Source organism: Schistocerca nitens, chromosome 2 (assembly GCF_023898315.1).
Source record: "Schistocerca nitens isolate TAMUIC-IGC-003100 chromosome 2, iqSchNite1.1, whole genome shotgun sequence".
In the NCBI taxonomy this organism is placed as follows: Eukaryota; Metazoa; Arthropoda; class Insecta; order Orthoptera; family Acrididae; genus Schistocerca; species Schistocerca nitens.
This window is the reverse complement of record NC_064615.1, coordinates 62,402,708-62,422,638: the sequence shown is the minus strand read 5'-3', so window position 1 is coordinate 62,422,638 and position 19,931 is coordinate 62,402,708.

Below are 19,931 nucleotides of genomic sequence, written 5' to 3'. Positions count from 1 at the left end.
ATTCGAACCTGCGACCGTAGCAGCAGCGCGGTTCCAGACTGAAGCCACAGCGGCCGGCACACCTGACACACCTTGGTAGTTAAAAAGGCAGACCATCCAAAGGTGAAACTGAAATTCACTGTGTCCAATAGCACTCAAAAACAAACTACAACAAATATCGTAAGAAAGCTGCGAGATCAAAGGCAGGTGTTCCTAGTGGTATCATGGTGCTAGAAACACCCAATATCTGAGGTGTGCTGTCGAATTGGAAGTGAAGCGAGTCGTTCACAGTCGACAAAATGCCGAGTTTCTGAACTGTCCTGAAGCACGACTATGCACCCACATTCAGTGCTGCCCACCCTTCGAACTGGTTTCGGGAAACAGAGAGGTGAACATTCCACTTACCTGAGTGATCCACCTCCTGGCGGCTACCCTCTCCGTCCACAAAAAGCAGCGGCTTAAATAAATGCTCTCGGAGCAAAGTAGCTACATAGTTGGAAATAATCATGTTTGGATGTCGTAACAGGATTTTAATCACATATACTGTCCAATAAAAAATACCTGGACCGCTGTTAGTGGTCATTAATGTGGGGTGTGTCCAGTCCTGGCCTTACTGACGGCTTGACCTCTGTTGGGGAAATTTTCCATAAGGTGTCTGAAAGTATGCTGAGTAATGGCAACCTATTATTCCTCAAGGGCCGTAACCAGACAAGGTAATGATGCTGGACGGTTGGATGTACAGCGAAATTCATATTAAAACTAATCCCACAGGTGCCCCATTGGGTTCAGATCGGGACTATGGGCAGCCAGATTCATTTCAGAAATATAACTATCCACAAACCATTGCTCACAGATGCTACTTTATGACAGGGTGCACTGTCTTGCTGATACAGTCGTCATACCCGAACTGTTCCTCTGGAGCACACAGTTCAGATGATTTCGTATTTACTATTTACTTAAGGGCAATGAGGAACCACACCATAACAGCAGAAGATACCCCCGCCCTCCACCCCTCCCTACCATAGCACCACTTCCACCATACTGCGCAGCTGGCCGTTGAATAAAAACAATGAGAAAAAAGTTTCGCAGCTCATTTCGCTAGCCTCTTTCACAGTAACAGGTAAGCCATATGGTCAGTTTTCTTGTCTGATTCTTTCCACTCTCCAGGAAATTACATTTCCACAAAAAAATTTAGAAGGATTTTCTACTGTATGAAGGGAAGTTAAGCCACACAAATTTGCTAATTTTGAAACCACACGAGTAAGTTCATTGGTGGCAGAACCACACATGGTAGACGAAGTCTCGCTTTCAGGTCATGATGGCATTTATGAGTTTGTTGTCTCATGAGGAAGCATGGCATTTTGCAGTCTGTTGTATGAACTGTAACAAGCCTGTCAACGGATCCAGGTGTCTCAATACTAAATTTAGGGTAACGCTGTCACAACGTTCTTCGACATCTGTCCTTGAAAAACACAACTGTCGTGCAGTTGTAACATGGGAGAGTGCAGTAGGCCTAGTACGTCACCTCCTTTCGCTCGAACTGATTTGTGAATAATGCTTGGCCACTCCTTTAACGTGTGGATAATTCTTTTGTGACCCATCTCACCAAGTAAGCTGGATTGCTAGGCTAGTTTAGGTGGCTTGAAAAGTCACCCATCTTCATTAGTACGTAGCATGCTTGAGGTGTGATGTCAAAATGCACAGACTGCCGCACCTTTTTCCTTTATGTGACTCCCTTGTCCAAAGTGTCCTCTGACCGCGTTACTGAGTCAGCGACCTCATCCGATGGGAAAGGAAGTTGGTTCATTCGGAGAGGGGACCAAACAGCGATGTCATCCCTCCCATGGTCTAAGATGGCAGAAACCCAGGAAGGAACAACACCAATGGCATTGTCCAGTCAAAGGGGAAGGGAAAACTGGCTAATAAAGAGATAAAAGTTAGCAGGAATAGTAAAAAACAAGAGGGTAGAGGGTGGGGGGTGGGGTGGGGTGGGGTGGGGTGGGGGGGGGGGGGGAGAAACGGCGAAAGCAAAGGCACCAGAGAAACGCTACGCGTATTGGGGTACCATCACCGTCACCGACTCTTCACGTTTCCCACAACTACCATGATTGTGACACAATGGGGACAACGCTAGGAGAAGAAGACACAAGAAAAGGGGAAACAAAACTGCACAAAAAACCAGATAAGATGCGAGGAAAAAGGGGGACATAACCTGGCAGGGGTGGCGGCAAGGGCCTTGAAATCCATTCTCATGAAATGTAAGTAGGATGTGATGATGGGAAACTGTGTGTTAGGCCCCACGAAGAGCGAAAAAACCTGGGAAAGATGGCGGCACTGAGAAAAGGCTTACCGAAGAGCAGTTTCCAATCGAAGCAGATGATCGATCAGTGACGATCGTCCTGGAAGCCGCATTGGTAAGGAAATGAAAGGTCCCGAGATTCATGGACTCAACAGAGCCGACAAGACACCATCCCTTGAAGTTAGTGGCAGGGGACATTGGTTAGGCTCCTGGTGGAAGGTAAGTATTTTTGACGAATATTTTCGTGGTTGCCACGTATTTGGTTCATAGTTTTACGATATTTCTTTCCCTTCAGCTTGCCCACGTGTGCTAGTAACAAGGATCCCACAGTAAATGCGCCAAGAAAATCAAATACTCTTTGATGGTGGCGGGTGAGTAAGATACGTTTTATCTTTTAGCGTGGAAGGGTGCTGAGATGCATAACGCATTTTTTTGTGCATTTTGGCATTTATTTTCGCTAGTGCTTCAGTTTGGTGGCTATGGATATGACATTTAATTTCACTGCGACATAGACAGATCCACGGTAATTTGCGGACTTGTTCCACATCTCATGGCTGTCAATGCTGGGTAGATTAAGAGGAAGTTACACTGTGTGAGCCACATAAGGTGTCAACTTCGGGTGGTGAATCTGATAATTTATACACATGTGTAAATCACTTCTTAGTGTTAGTTGATAACTTGGTCCAACTTATCCCAGTCCTTTTGTTCTCACCCAAATGAAATTCTCCCCTGCCCCTCCTCCCACACCATACCACTACCCCTTGTTCTGTAAGGTTGGCGTTAGTTTTTATTTGCTGTTGAGAATATTTTTAATTTTAGGGAATACTACGCTTGATTTCTTTTGGTGATTGGTATTTCACTGGTAGTGGTCTTGATTTATGAAGAGAAAAGGTACGGAGTGCTCAGAGCCAGTCCTGGTGTTGGTATGGCTTGGTCTTAGTTCAATAGCGGTGTTTCTCCTATGGCTATTCCCAAGAGTTAGCAGCTTTCACTCAGTTAATACTAGGCAGAAATCAAATCTGCATGTAGAATGCACTTCCTTGACTCTTGTGCAGAAAGGAGTGCAGCATTCTGCTGCATCCATTTTCAATAAGCTACCACAAGAACTCAAAAATCTTAGCAGTAGCCCAAACACTTTTAAGTCTAAACTGAAGAGTTTCCTCATGGCTCACTCCTATTCTGTCGAGGAGCTCCTGGAAGAGCTAAAAAATTAAGCAAATTCCAGTGTTACATTGTTGATTTTCTTCATTTAAACTTACGACTTGTCACCTGAATATGTTTTTTTTATATTTCATTTTATCTGTTTCTAATATCGTGTTATAATTTCATGTATTGACTCGTTTCATGACCATGGAGACGTCTCCTTAATTTGGTCCCACGGAACAATAAATAAATAAATAAAAACGATACTTATATATAGGCCCAATTGTTTAGCGGTCATGGAACTAGTAATTTGGTCATTCCAGGTATATATATTTTTGGCTTCTGCTGTTATTTAGGTTACCTTTTCTTTTATTACAACATGACTTTTTAATAGCGATGTTATTCTTGCACCCACCTTCTTGAGTATCAGTAGTTTTAGTCACTGGTTCTAGTATATGGTGTTATAATATGGATCTTGGTTTTAGACTCTTGGATGTTTCGACATACGTATAGGTCTGTTTCGTTTTATGTGGTGTGGGTATTGTATCATTCTCTCCCTCCACCGCTATTCCACCGGATGCTGTCGCCGAGCGGTTCTAGGGGCTTCGGTCGCATGTTCGAATCCTGCCTCCGGCATGCATGTGTGTGATGTCCTTAGGTTAGTGGACTGATGACCTCAGATGTTAAGTCCCATAGTGCTTAGAGCCATTTGAACCAGTTTTGAACCTCTATTCCAGCTTTCCTTCACTCCTATCTTCTAACCCCTTAGTCCGTCAACGTTACTATGCCCACAGGCATCAATATGTGTACATCTGCCTAGTTTCTGATGCATGGAATGTTGTTAATGTTTGATGCTTTGGACGTTGGTAGGATTGGCAGTTAAGGTGATAATCTAGCCTGATGCTGGTATGTGGTGAAGTTGGAGGCCTGCTGAAGGTCAGAGGTTGTCTATTTTGTGTAGGCAGTTTCTGAGTCATAGCTTTGTGTAGTGATATCAGTCGTTAGCACGTAGCTTCTGTGGTTGTAGTGTTCCGCCTTGTTTTTATGCACTTTTAAGTAGGGTTACCATGTGCTTTGATAGTTATGGAAGTTAGTGTACTGTTCTTTCCTACTTTCTTTCTATAATTGTTGCATTCTTGTGATTAGTTTTGGAAATCAAATGATTGCTGCCATAGTGGTTCACTTTCATTACAAACATATGAGTGTGGTCTTACTTATTGTAGAGCATTGTTTGTTTGTATGACGACATTGCTTGGTCTAAAATGGTAACATAAGATGATTAAGGTTTTTGGGTTCTTTTATCGTAACCCAGAGCTACGATGGTATGTAGTATGCCTCTGGTGTTGTATTTAAATGTTTATAGATATTATATTTATTTTTCATCATTTGTGGACAATTATGCGCCAATCACGGTGGTATGCTTTGCTTTACGAGGTTGCTATTCGTTTTCGACGGCATGACACTTCTATTGGTTTTACTCTGTTCCTTTTTGTAGTGGGGATATGTGCTTGTTCTGTCCCTTAGGATTCTAACAGTCCACATACTCATTTTGTGGATGTATGAATTGGTTTGCCTAATTTATTCACACCGCCCTCTGTGGTTCACAGAAGTTGACTGCACTAATAAGACCTGTCCTATTGATACTCGTACATAGGTCCACGTGTTTTTGGTAACCCTGATCAGTGGGGGGTTACCCACTATTATTCCTGCTAGTGATAATATGACCTTCTCCCTGGTTTTTCTAGACGTGTTGTCTTTTGAAGTTATGATATCTTCATATTGCAGTGAAACATTTTACTAACATTTGCGAGTACCGGCTGAAGGGGAAGATGGACTGTTTTGTCATAAACAGGGTGATTCAAAAAGAATACCATAACTTTAAAAATATGTATTTAATGAAAGAAACATAATATAACCTTCGCCGGCCGAAGTGGCCGCGCGGTTCTGGCGCTGCAGTCTGGAACCGCGAGACCGCTACGGTCGCAGGTTCGAATCCTGCCTCGGGCATGGATGTGTGTGATGTCCTTAGGTTAGTTAGGTTTAACTAGTTCTAAGTTCTAGGGGACTAATGACCTCAGCAGTTGAGTCCCATAGTGCTCAGAGCCATAATATAACCTTCTGTTATACATCATTACAAAGAGTATTTAAAAAGGTTTTTTTCACTCAAAAACAAGTTCAGAGATGTTCAATATGCCCCCCTCCAGACACTCGAGCAATATCAACCTGATACTCCAACTCGTTCCACACTCTCTGTAGCATATCAGGCGTAATAGTTTGGATAGCTGCTGTTGTGACGGTTGACTTTCCCGTTAGTGTGGAAAGTTGCTTCATGACTAAACACAATCTTTGAAATGAAAGATTCATCTGTTTCCATTTGAGCAAGGATATAATCAGAGAAATCGATTCTTTTAATCTTATCAGCTGCAGACAGTGCTTGAACCAATTTCAGACAATAAGGTTTCATAACTAACCTTTTTCGTAGGACTCTCCATACAGTTGATTGTGGAATTTGCAGCTCTCTGCTAGCTCTGCGAGTCGATTTTCCTGGGCTGCGAACAAATGCTTGCTGGATGCGTGCTACATTTTCATCACTCGTTCTCGGCCGTCCAGAACTTTTCCCTTTGCACAAACACCCATTCTCTGTAAACTGTTTATACCAACGTTTAGTACACCACCTATCAGGAGGTTTAACACCATACTTCGTTCGAAATGCACGCTGAACAACTGTCGTCGATTCACTTCTGCCGTACTCAATAACACAAAAAGCTTTCTGTTGAGCGGTCGCCATCTTAGCATCAACTGACGCTGACGCCTAGTCAACAGCGCCTCAAGCGAACAAATGTACAACTAAATGAAACTTTATAGCTCCCTTAATTCGCCGACAGATAGTGCTTAGCTCTGCCTTTTGTCGTTGCAGAGTTTTAAATTCCTAAAGTTGTGGTATTCTTTTTGAATCACCCTGTATATTGGATTAATGTTATTTTACTGGCAGCACTCATTAGTTATGACCTGTATTCGGTTATTACTTATCTGAAGAACGCTGATCCACGTGTATGGGTATTTTATTGGCCTGACATGTGGCATTTTACTGGTTCTCATTTACCATTATGGTGTAATTTTCATAATGAGGTCAGCTGTGGTTTGTATTTTATCTGTCACTGTATAATGATTCCTAAGGATACTGTTCATGCAGCACATTATGCGTTTCACATTTCGCATAGGAGTCTTTAGGGTTATTAGTTCTTATCAGGGCATGCTCCAAAGTTACTAGAATGAGGGGTTGGAACTCCCGCCGAGGTTGTTTTTGTCTACTTAGGCTGTAGATTTTTATTTTGGGTTAATCTTCTCATATTATGCTTCTTACGGCGTGATACTTACAGAAGTCAACGTCCGTTTGGATTTCTTCTTTTCTCTTTGACTGCATACACATTACATCGGTATGTCAAAGCATGGTGACGTTTCAAAAATTGTGGTTCAAAGTTTTCTTATAAGTTCAAAAAATGGCTCTGAGCACTATGGGACTCAACTGCTGAGGTCATTAGTCCCCTAGAACTTAGAACTAGTTAAACCTAACGACATCACACACATCCATACCCGAGGCAGGATTCGAACCTGCGACCGTAGCGGTCTCGCGGTTCCAGACTGCAGCGCCAGAACCGCGCGGCCACTTCGGCCGGCTTCTTATAAGTAATAGGTGTTTCAGAAGGGATTATTGTACCACATTTTTTTATTGTTGTTACCCCTTACCTGACGGTGTACTGACCTACATATTTATGTATTGTGTATGATTAGAGATGAGATTGTACCAGAATGTCTTAGGCGCCCGTGCCCAACCTTGAGACAACGAAGTTTTAGCAGTTAGGTTGTAGATATTTAAATGTGCTTTCCATTTCATAGATTTTATTTCTAGGAGGGTTTTATTAAGTAGTAATGAACTGTTTGAAGTGGATGTTATAGTTTTGTTTCTTGCGGTACGATTTTTGTGTTTATCACAAAAGGGTGTAAACGCAATCATAATATTTGTGGCCTGGTGTATTTGGTTATTGAAGAGTACGTAGTTATCAAGGGTTCTGAGAGGAAGGGCTTTTCAGTGCTTGGAGATAGGTCGTCACAAGATTGTGTGGTTCATATACTGTTGCATTGGGTCTGTTTAGCCTGTACCGGGTTGGTTTCACTTTCATCGTTACATTCCTACATCACGCATACATCTTTGGCATACGTCTTTAAACATTAATGAACATTTTTAGTTGGATCATATCTGGAATTAGGAACGCTCTGTTAAATATATACCGTGGTATATTTTGTTGTTTTACTGATTTGGTTACAAAGGAGCGAAAGGTGCCTTTTTAGATGTCCATTGTTTTTTTACGTATGACGACAAACATGTGTTTTGTGACTGTGATTCAGGTTTATGTTTTATTCACTTAAACGTTTCTGGACTAGAGCGCAAAAAATGGAGGTGTTGACATATGTACTCTATTGGTACTTGGTAGAATATAACCTTAAGGTTAGTTTAAATAATACATTAAAGTACGATAATTTTATTTGTTCGTTGTTTCATAGTTGTTTAGTTTTCAATAATGGCATCGTGTTCTTGTTCTTTGGTAAACATGGCTTGAGGATGGCTGTAATGTCCCGCTGGAACTAGTTGTGTGACAGACTAAAGATATTCTCAAGATGCAGGTGTGGTGGTACTTTTTCTCATACATATCATCAGCTGAAGTCCCTCATCCATGCAATAAGATGGACACCCATAAATTTATTAGACTGATTGACCGGTAACTACCAAGGGGTGACTGCTACTTGCCGGACTTAAAGAGAAATGGTTCAAATGGCTCTGAGCACTATGGGACTTAACATCTGAGGTCATCAGTCCCCTAGAACTTAGTAATACTTAAACCTAACTGACCTAAGGACATCACACACATCCATGCCCGAGGCAGGATTCGATCCTGCGACCGTAGTAGTCGCGCGGTTCCGGAGTGAAGCGTCTAGAACCGCTCGGCCACCGCGGCCGGCCACTTAAGGAGAGAAACCACATTACTATCTCTTCATTGAGATGGTAAAATGCCTTAGAGCCAGTTCGGTCAAACACCTGGAGGAGATATTGTCTTTGTGGAGGACAGAGGTACTGACGCAATTGGTTGTGGATGGAATCAGGGCCAGTGGCTGAATCTTGGGAAGAAGAGAGGGCCAGAATGAGCTCCAATTTAGTAAAAGTTTCATAGATTTCGCCTGACAAGGGGTAAAGCATAAGTGGGAAGCTTCAGCCCAACTGTTTCTGGAGGAGGAAGGCGGTTGGATAGAAAGCTGACATCGAAGTCGTGGCAAAATGGGTCGCGAGAACTAGTGGATCTGTACAAAGGCCACCTGGAAGGGCAAGGCCTGCAATGGAAAACTGCCGCTGACAACCTTGGAATGAAGCCTACACCTGTGACGAAGTGACAGAAGAAACTGGGGAGGAGACAAAGCTTTCCCCACACACCCGAATCCTTTGTTTGTTTGAGTAATTGGCTTTTGAGCGAATAAGTTTAAAGGTAATAAGACCGGTGATGGACGGGTGCCGCTTAAGATTTTTTTCCACCACTTTCACAACGACGCAGCTACTACAAGGAAAAAATGTTATATTGTTTAGTATATGTAAAGGTGTAATAGAGTAACAGTCATAATAGTGCAAGTGTTAAACTAGACATAGTTCGAACACTGTAGTTCATTATTCAGCTTAACTCTAATTTTATTTAACTTACAGACAAATAGCTATCCTAATTCCTGTGTCATATATTATAGTTAATAACTTGTGTAAGAACTATAATTTTGAATTTTACATACTAACTATATTAAGGGGCTCTGGAAAGGCTCAAAATCATGAAAAGTTCAATTTTTACTTTTTTGCGTTTTCTGAATCTGCAGACTATTACCTTTTAATAGATATATAATTTATTCAATTCCGAAGACTACAACTATTTTTAAATTTTTTTTGAAATGTGTTCTACATGGGCGTGACCCACTGTGGCGCTGTTAAACTGCTGTCAAATGGTGTTATTATTAACGTCCGTGTTCATCAGGTACATTTTAGTGATGTGAGATAAAGTATAAAACCTATTTTCAGAGACTTAGCAGCACCTGAACTGTTGAAAAAGTGTATTCACGGAAAAACTCAAAACCCCAATGAAAGTGTAAATAGTGTTATATGGTCGAGAATCCCCAAGACTGTATTTGTTGGAATAGAAACACTTCACTTTGGTGTGTATGATGCTGTTGCGACTTTCAATGATGGCAACATTGTAAGGTGCAAGGTATTTAGAAATATGGGAATGAAGATAGGTTCTAACATGGTACGAGCGATGCTTGCTTTAGACAAGGAACGCCTTCGGGCTGCAGACAGGGCTGTAAAGAGTCTAGAAATACAAGCAAGAGTAAACAGGAGGAGGAACAAGAGGAAGCTGGAGGAGGAGTTTGCAGAGGATGAAGATAATCCATCCTATGGACCTGGAATGCACTAAAAAGTTAATCCAATCTTTGTCGCTCGAATCCCAAAACTTTTATTTTCTCATACTAATTACATGTTTTCTAAGGATCTTCCAAACATATTTGTTTCAAACTTTCAGTAAATGTTACACAGTACATTCTGCATAATTTAACACAGCCTTTTTCCAAAAACCTGTATATTTTTGAATATATAAATAAAAAATTGCAAAAAAATGTTGTGAATTTTCATTACAACTGAAAAAAAAATCATCTTTAGTAACTGAACTAAAATTTTGTAAAATCCCTGTGTTAAGTTGTAGCCCATATTCCAATAAATAATCTGTAGAAAGTTCAACTTCCTACCTCAAATACTTTGTGAGGAAAGATGTAATTTATAAGCGTTATTTTAACATTGCAAGTATAGGGCGTTCCGGAGCCCCTTAATGAAATCGAATATTAATTCATAGTAAACTTCGGAATTAATGAAGTAAATTAGCTCACTTGGCGTCAGCAAGAAAACAGTTGTAACATTTATTTGAGAGGGTTAAATAAAGTGAGTCACAAACGTCTCATATTCTGTGCTGTCAAAGAACGACTATTGGACTGGCGGATGTTATCACGGTGTCAGGTCGACATCTAAGGAAGGCCGCGTTAACATCAATGAAGTACGTTTTTGATAATGGGTGAAATATACGATCGGGACCCTATATCCATCAGTTGCTTTGGGATCAGTAGTCGATAGTCTTCATTCTAACAACAATCCAGGTGGAGCACACAGGGTTCAGATTAGACGAACAGTGATTTTAGCATCACTATTTACCAACGCAGTTCAAGTAATCCAGTCAGTGACAGGGTGAAGTGATGGATTGTCAGTCGATTGCTGCCAGTCGCTTAAGTGGAATTAATTTGAAAAACGAAGTTAACTTGTTTTCCTAGTGTATAAGATTGTGAGTAGATTTCTGATAAACACACTGCAGCGTTGCAGATTAATCTGTGTGACATATTTAAATTTTTTTAAATTCCTACCAGGCCATATCTGAACACAGTCGGTTACCGCTGGGCTTGTGTCGCAGTCGGCATGTTAACAAGGGGTACCATTACTGAAACACACCTTAGAGCAAGTCAGCCAGATATGCATGCGTAGCTGTGATTCTTAACAACGCACCGAGAGCTAACAAAACGTAACTTCATCGCCAGAACCACTACTAAATTAAACACAGGCAGAAAGGAAACCGACCTCGGCGACCCAGAATAATTACCGAATTACCACAGCAAGGCGTGCGGCGCTGACGCGTCCGAAAGACGATGGAAAATGTACCCAGAGCCGCCGCGTCTTAAGTGCGGGCCATTCTGTCCATGTCGCTAGAATCAGAGAGAATGTCTACTGAGTTTCAGTGAAATCACTACAAACCGATCGATGATGGCCAGCCTGGAACCTGCTGGCTGACTTCAACACTGAGATGAAACCAACCTGATGCGTACGACAGCCGAGGTCTGCCATTACTGCCTACTGAGTCACCACGGATGAAAATACTGTGGTTTGGCCAGCTCTCCTGCGCTATGGGCCATTGCAGATAAACTGCAAAGTGCCATCTCCACGCTGACCAGTGGTTGTGCGTCCATGCACCCTCCTGGCCGACTCATGAGAATTTGCTGCCATCTTGGTCCATGCCTGGTGGATGATCAGGCCCTAGTCTTCATGACAACCGACATCCTGGACCACAGTTGGCAGTCTCCATCTCATAGGATGTCTCTGGAACGTCGAGATGGTAGGTGCACTGGGTCATTACGGAGCTCTTGGGTCATGACAGCCGACATCCTGGACCACAGTTGGCAGTCTCCATGTCATAGGATGTCTCTGGAACGTCGAGATGGTAGGTGCACTGGGTTATTACGGAGCTCTTGGGTCATGACAGCCGACATCCTGGACTACAGTTGGCAGTCTCCATCTCATAGGATGTCTCTGAAACGTCGAGATGGTAGGTGCACTGGGTCATTACGGAGCTCTGGGGTGTGGCCAGCGCCGTCGTCGTTCCACGCCGCCATTGCACTGACCTGCTGGAGTTACGTCACGACTAACTGGCGGGGCGTCAGCACTTCTTAATGGCATGTACATCTACGCCCAGATGCCAGCTACAGCTCTGGAGACCACTTTGCACGATAAATAAATGTTACTAAAGATACTGCTGTGTCACCGACGCTTCCCCGCCTGAACTGGATCACTCACTGCCACTCTATAGTCGTCCTCCTCCTCAGAAACTGGTGTAAGAATTGGCAGTCACCTCAAGCCTGTGGTGGCAGTGAAACTAAATCTGCAACTTTGGCTGTCATCTACCAGTAACAATGGTGTAAGGTGAACTTTTTGTTTGTTGATGGGATTTTAAGTGAGTGTATGAGTTTCTGTTTTGGCTACGTCAGACCGCAGGGGCATCAGTAGCACTCTTCATGTTTCGTTTGTTAAACCACAAGAGCCTGTGGATTTTTCATTGATTAGAGGGAACGTTAGGCGAACTTATTTTATACCAGTTTTGTAACCTGTCAGGGTACAACCTGTCTTGTACCTTTCACGTATAATATTTGTAGACAATTTCGGCATGTAACACAGGACTGTTCTGAGTCTCATTGGACGATGATAAGCCGGAAAGATTATTGTGTACTTGTTGTTTATGTGTTCGAAGTACACCTTTTCTGCTTTTACATTTTGTTGTTGTAAACGGCAGTAGTAAATTACGCAAAATGCCAGCAACACATTCTGCTGGTACGCCGTTTTGATGACCTATATTCAAATATTTTCAGGGTTAAATTCCTAGCAACGGCAGGAAAAATAGGAGCTAAGTATGCTGGTAGAAGTTTTACACGCTGTGGTTCAGAAGTTACAGTCAGGGTCTGAGGAAGCAAAGGCAGAAGTGTGTGTTTCGTACCCTTCCTTCTTTCGATTCTTTGGCAGCTACTTTAATAACACCTTTTTATGGGAAGTTAAGTATATGTCTACAGTGAGTAGCTGGACAGAGGAGATTAGAATTATATATTAATACCTTCAGCTGCTGACTGGCGTTGACATATATCAACGGGGACAGGTGAAACTGTGTGCCCCGACCGGGGCTCGAACCTGGGATCTCCTGCTTACGTGGCAGACACTCTACCCATTTTTTTCGTTCCTTTTGTTCGTTATTGATCGTTGTGTTTGCTCGTTGCGGACGTCACATCCGTTAAAGTTCGTTTGTTGATCCTTCCACTCAGTTTTTTATTACAGAGGCCAACCAGCCCCCTGACCGAACACGCTGAGCTACCGTGCCGGCTGTCCATCTGAGCCACCGAGGGCACAGAGGATAGTGCGACTGAAGGGACTATCACGCGCACGCCTCCCACGAGACCCACATTCTCACCTTGTATGTCTACACACTACATTCGTAGTGTCCCTACTCAGCACATTCAGTACTCGTGGAAGACATTCTTACCAAGTCCCGTAAGAGTTCGGGTAACATGGGTGCATCCGCACAGAAGAGGAAGGTCATGGCCGGTATTGCCAGAACTATATACCTATATGGATATGGTGTCTGTTCATTCGGACATGATATTAACATGATATTGAAAATCTGATTACATCATCAGAATCGTCGTGCAAATAATGGTAATGTACATGTTTCTTTTTAAGATATCATGATTCCTCTGGCTGTTATTAATTTCTACATGAGCTGTGATATGTCTGCCATTATGGTTTCACAAAATCCACCATCTTTGGCATACACATCTCCTTCATCGACACAACATGGAATTCCCAGCCACACGGTCGGCTTTGACCACACACTGGGGCTACGCTTCTTGCTTCGGCCAATGTCCGGCATCGCGCGTGGCAGTCCGAAAGCCCCCCGCACGGCCACGCCAATTCTGAATATTTTAAGAGCGCCACAACTCGCCCGTTACCTCACACAGTGTTGCAACAATAAATTTTGACTGAATTGGAAACCTCTAAAATTGTGTACTAATTTTCGTTTACGGCAGTGTAAATGCACAACCAGAGTGTTGCTTGTCAGGCTGCATAAAATACAAGGAACCTAAATTTCTGGTGGAAATTTAATAATAGGTGCACACTTGTGAGTCGTCAGTCTGGAGCTCGTAGGCAGGAGGAGACAGGGGTTCCCACCTTTATAAATTGCGCTGAGCGGTTGATAATAATGTAGGTCGCTGGGTACGACATTTCTCGGGTTTAGTATCAGAACGAGAGATTTCCATGAGTGTGCGGAAGTGTTACCGTACGTGGATGAAGGACATTCAGCAATTTTTGGGCTACTTTTCCTCTATAAACATCATGTCAATGTTTGTCTTTCGCAGTATACAGTGGAAGTCAGTGGTACTTTGGTTTCATGATGGGATACAGCTGCAAACGAGGCAATGTCGCAAGGCGCACCCCTCATGGAGGTGTTGCCGAGTAAACTGTGAACACATGAGTTGAGGATGCGTTCTCATGGTAAAATACTAGCACGTATGGGGAAGTTAATGTGGGATTCCATTGATACCGCTTTATCACGGGAAGCAGTATATGCGGTAGAGTCACTGAGTAGAAATGAAGAATTATACAGAACGCATAGCTTCGTGCATATGACAGCCCCTCAGCGTAGGTCCTGTATTCTAATATCACGCTGCCTTTATGAAAATAATACTGATAACATGTTACGTGACCGTCTAAGAGATGTGTCACAATTAGATAAGTAATTGTTAACGACAGAAGGTTATTCGAAAGCAACAAATGAATGGTTCAAATGGCTCGGAGCACTATGGGACTTAACATCTGAGGTCATCAGTCCCCTAGAACTTAGAACTACTTAAACGTAACTAACCTAAGGACATCACACACATCCATGTCCGAAGCAAGATTCGAACCTGTGACCGTAGCAGCAGCGAGGTTCCGGACTGAAGCACCTAGAACCGCTCGGCCACAACGGCCGGCAACAAATGAATAAAATGTTGTATATCTGGACTGACAAATCTCAGTAAAAGTTCAAATGCAGTAAGTAGGGGACACCATGACTCCTTTTGTATACTTTAAAGAAGTTATTTAAGAATAGCTATAGAACAATCTACTGGTGTCTTAATAGCCACAATTCATTGATGGTATTAAACGTATTGACGACAGCAGAGGCCTTGGAACTAATCAGAAGAGTACAGGTAGTCTATTAGGCAAGCAATACCAGCCATGAACACAGACTGAAGTAAAATAGAAATTATTGTGAACAAAGAAATGAAACGTTCATGCTGTCACTGTAGTATTGAAACATTGTTACTGAAATTGTAGTATGGTGCAACGATTTATGCGTCTGATTTGTCATATGATTGATGGAGGTTCACAGGAAAACAAAGTCTTCTGGCCTCCAGTTCATAAAAATAAGATAATTTTGTGTCAGTGGACATGTGATAATTTCTTCTAGACAGATATGCAAGTCAGACGTCTGGGTTTTGTTTTATTAATTTATTTAGTAACCACTGACATCCCCCCCCCCCCCCCCCCCCCCCCCCGGTTGGAAGAGGACTTACTTTATTTGGTCTTATGGGAAGATGAGAGTACAAATGAAATCCTTAGACACTTAATTATCGATATCTACTTTAGAATCATTGAGAGTGAGTACTTGTTGCAGTGTTCGCAGAGAGATTTATGGCATATAACACTTGAATTATGCCAGTTGTGCAATGGCATAAAATTTGTTATTTGAAATAACTTAGCTCTGATAATTTTAGTTATACCAAATAGATTTCAAACCATGAAGTGCACATATATACTGCATGTTGTTGTTGTTGTGGTCTTCAGTCCAGAGACTGGTTTGATGCAGCACTCCATGCTACTCTATCCTGTGCAAGCTTCCTCATCTCCCAGTACCTACTGCAACCTACATCCTTCTGAATCTGTTTAGTGTATTCATCTTTTTGTCTCCCTCTACGACTTTTACCCTCCACGCTGCCCTCCAATACTAAATTGGTGATCCCTTGATGCCTCAGAATATGCCCTACCAGCCGATCCCTTCTTATAGTCAAGTTGTGCCACAAATTTCTCTTCTCTCCAATTCTATTCAATACATCCTCATTAGTTATGTGATCTACCCATCTAATCTTCAGCATTCTTCTGTAGCACCACATTTCGAAATCTTCTATTCTCTTCTTGTCCAAACAACTCATCGTCCATGTTTCACTTCCATACATGGCTACACTCCATACAAATACTTTCAGAAACGGCTTCCTGACATTTAAAGCTATACTTGATTTTAACAAATTTTTCTTCTTCAGAAACGCTTTCCTTGCCATCGCCAGTCTACATTTTATATCCTCTCTACTTCAACCATCATCAGTTATTTTGCTCCCCAAATAGCAAAACTCCTTGTAACCTCCCCCTCACTTATCGACCTTAATGACAGTGAAAAATTAAACCGCGTGTACCTAATGTAAATTTGGGAAAAGCAATCGTCACCGAAGTTAATCTGTCGGTAAAGAGGGAGGAAAGGGTTACATCTAAATGAAAAGGAAAATGCAAATGAAACTGGTGGAAATTAATTTTGAAAAGGGGTAAAGTTAATAAAGAAAGTAAATGTGCGGCCGTTACGTTAACAATTAACTAGCGGTAATTAGATATTTGAGATTTGGGGAAAATTACGGTCGCCGGTCCTATGGACAATTACTATAATAACTGAAAAAGAAAGGTTATTGCACATATAATTAGCACTAAAAGCGTGGCAACTGAAGGTTGACACGTGTTGTGTGAAAACTGGATGTTTGTCTGAAGTAATAAATTTCGCTACACCCTGACTTAATTTAGCAAAAGAATTAGTAAAACTGGAAAATCGAAAGTTAATTTAGTGACTGAAATTAATAGTGAACTTTGTTTCTGAAGCATATCGAAATTCAGTAAAATACAGTTAGTCTTGGGCTACCTCAACAATCGTTTCAAAAGCTACTTGAATCTAAGCAATTTAGAAATAAGAGATTTAACTTCGAACTTGAATTAAATGATTCTGAACAATTAACAATAGTAAATAGTAAAATTTAGTACGTACCAAATTGAGCTGCAGTCACAGGCAAGCTAAAATACGGTAACAAAACTCGCACTCTTAATTTGTGCGTGTGTAATCTAAATATTGTAGCCAGCTATGAATACCCTAACTCAACTTTGAAATTAAAGCAGTGAAATCGAATGATGCTATTTTATTGCTGGCGTTTGAATTTCAACGACACTCCGGTTCATTTCGGAAAAGGAAGGGACCCTGCTTGGCAATGCAATTGGGACAATGAGCAACAAAGGTTCATGCTAAGTTGCTGTAATTTTGTGATGCAACAATTTTAAAAGCTGAGGTCTGCCATACAGTTCTGAAACTTTACGTGCTTTTAGTCTTCCTTGTTGGTTGATTGAAGGTTTGAAGTCGTCGATCGAGGAGGTGGCGACAGTCACTCATTGTCGGCCGTCGCTGTCGCAGAAGCTGGATGCTGGCACGCCTTCTTCTCTACACGGTCACCGGGCGAAACGGGCTCTTGATGTGTGCCAGCTAATGCTTCCCGTCCGCGACACCTTGCTAGAAACTATTATAGCCAGTCGAGCGCAATTACATGCTGACAGACCCCGAAAGCGCGGCAACTCGCGGGAGCGTCACACTTACCACCTGCTCAACCGCACTACTCCAGCCAGACTCCCCTGCCCCGCGCTCCACGCGGCAGAGTTAACACTACCAAAGATCCTAAACACTTTCGTTCTTCACACGACCTATCGATGTATTCGTTCTATAGCATCTGTAGCATAGTTTTCCCTAGGCCAGACCCAGCGAATAAATACAAATAATATTCACAAAACAAACCAACATATATATATATATATATATATATATATATATATATATATATATATATATATATACAGTAAAACAATAACAATATATAAAGAGACAGAAATGTCATATCTTCAGGTGACAAAATAAGGAAAAAAGTTTGCAGTGCCATAGATGGAAATAGGAGGATATGCATTTCCACTTTAAGTGTCTCATTTCCTAATCTAATTCCCTCAGTATCACCCGATTTAATTCGACTACATTCCATTACCTCGTCTTGCTTTTGTTGATGTTCATCTTATATCCTCCTTTCAAGACACTGCCCATTCCGTTCAGCTGCTCTTCCAGATCCTTTGCCGTCTCTGACAGAATTACAATGTCATCGGCGTACCACAAAGTTTATATTTCTCCTCCGTGGATTTTAATTCCTACTCCGAATATTTCTCTTGTTTCCATTACTGCTTGCTCAATATACAGATTGAATAACATCCAGGATATGCTACAAACCTGTCTCACTACCTTCCCAACCACGGCTTCCCTTTCATGCCCCTGGACTCTTATAACTGCCATCTGGTTTCTGTACAAATTGTAAATAGGCTTTCGCTTCCTGTATTTTACCCCTGCCACCTTCAGAATTTGAAAGAGAGTATTCCAGTCAACTCTGTCAAAAGCTTTCTCTAAGTCTACAAATGCTAGAAACGTAGGTTTGCCTTTCCTTAATCTATTTTGTAAGGTACGTCGTGGGGTCAGTATTGCCTCACGTGTTCCCACATTTCTACGGAATCCAAACTGATCTTCCCCGAAGTCGGCTTCTACCAGTTTTTACATTTGTCTGTAAAGAATTCGTTTTAGTATTTTGCAGCTGTGGCTTATTAAACTGACAGTTCGGTAATTTTCACATCTGTCAACACCTGGTTTGTTTGGGATTGGAATTATTATATTCTTCTTGAAGTTTGAGGGTATTTCGCCTGTCTCATACATCTTGCTCACTAGATGGGGATGGTAGGGTTTTGTTAGGCATGGCTCTCCCAAGGCCATCAGTACTGCTAATGGAATGTTGTCTATTCCTGGGGCCTTGTTTCGACAGGTCTTTCAGAGCCCTGTCAAACTCTTCACGCAGTATCATATCTCATATTTCATCTTCATCTACATTCACATCCATTTCTATAATATTGTCCTCAAGAACATCGCCCTTGTATAGACACTCTGTATACTCCTTCCACGTTTCTGCTTACCCTTCTTTGCTTAGAACTGAGTTTCCATCTGAGCTCTTGATATGCATGCAAGTGTTTCTCTTTTCTCCAAAGGTCTCTTTAATTTCCCTGTAGGCAGTATCTATCTTACCTCTAGTGATATGCGCCCCTACATCCTTACATTTGTCCTCTAGCCATCCCTGCTTAGTCATTTTGTACTTCCTGTCGATCTCATTTTTGAGACGTTTGTATTCCTTTTTGCCTACTTCATTTACTGCATTAATATATTTTCTCCTTACATCAATTAAATTCAATATCTCTACTGTTACCCAAATATTCCTGTTAGTCGTCGACTTTTTACTTACTTGATCCTCTGCTGCCTTCACTATTTCATCTCTCAAAGCTACCCATTCTTCTTCTACTGTATTTCTTTCCCCCTTCTTGTCAATAGTTCCCTAATGTTCTCTCTGAAGCTCTCTACAACCTCTGGTTCTTTCAGTTTATCGAGGTCCCGTCTCCTCAACTTTCTACCTTTTTGCAGTTTCTTCCGTTTTAATCTACAGTTCATAACCAATAGATTGTGGTCAGAGTCCACATCTCTCCCTGGAAATGTCTTACAATTTAAAACCTGGTTCCTGAATCTCTGTCTTACCATTATACACTCCTGGAAATGGAAAAAAGAACACATTGACACCGGTGTGTCAGACCCACCATACTTTCTCCGGACACTGCGAGAGGGCTGTACAAGCAATGATCACACGCACGGCACAGCGGACACACCAGGACCCGCGGTGTTGGCCGTCGAATGGCGCTAGCTGCGCAGCATTTGTGCACCGCCGCCGTCAGTGTCAGCCAGTTTGCCGTGGCATACGGAGCTCCATCGCAGTCTTTAACACTGGTAGCATGCCGCGACAGCGTGGACGTGAACCGTATGTGCAGTTGACGGACTTTGAGCGAGGGCGTATAGTGGGCATGCGGGAGGCCGGGTGGACGTACCGCCGAATTGCTCAACACGTGGGGCGGGAGGTCTCCACAGTACATCGATGT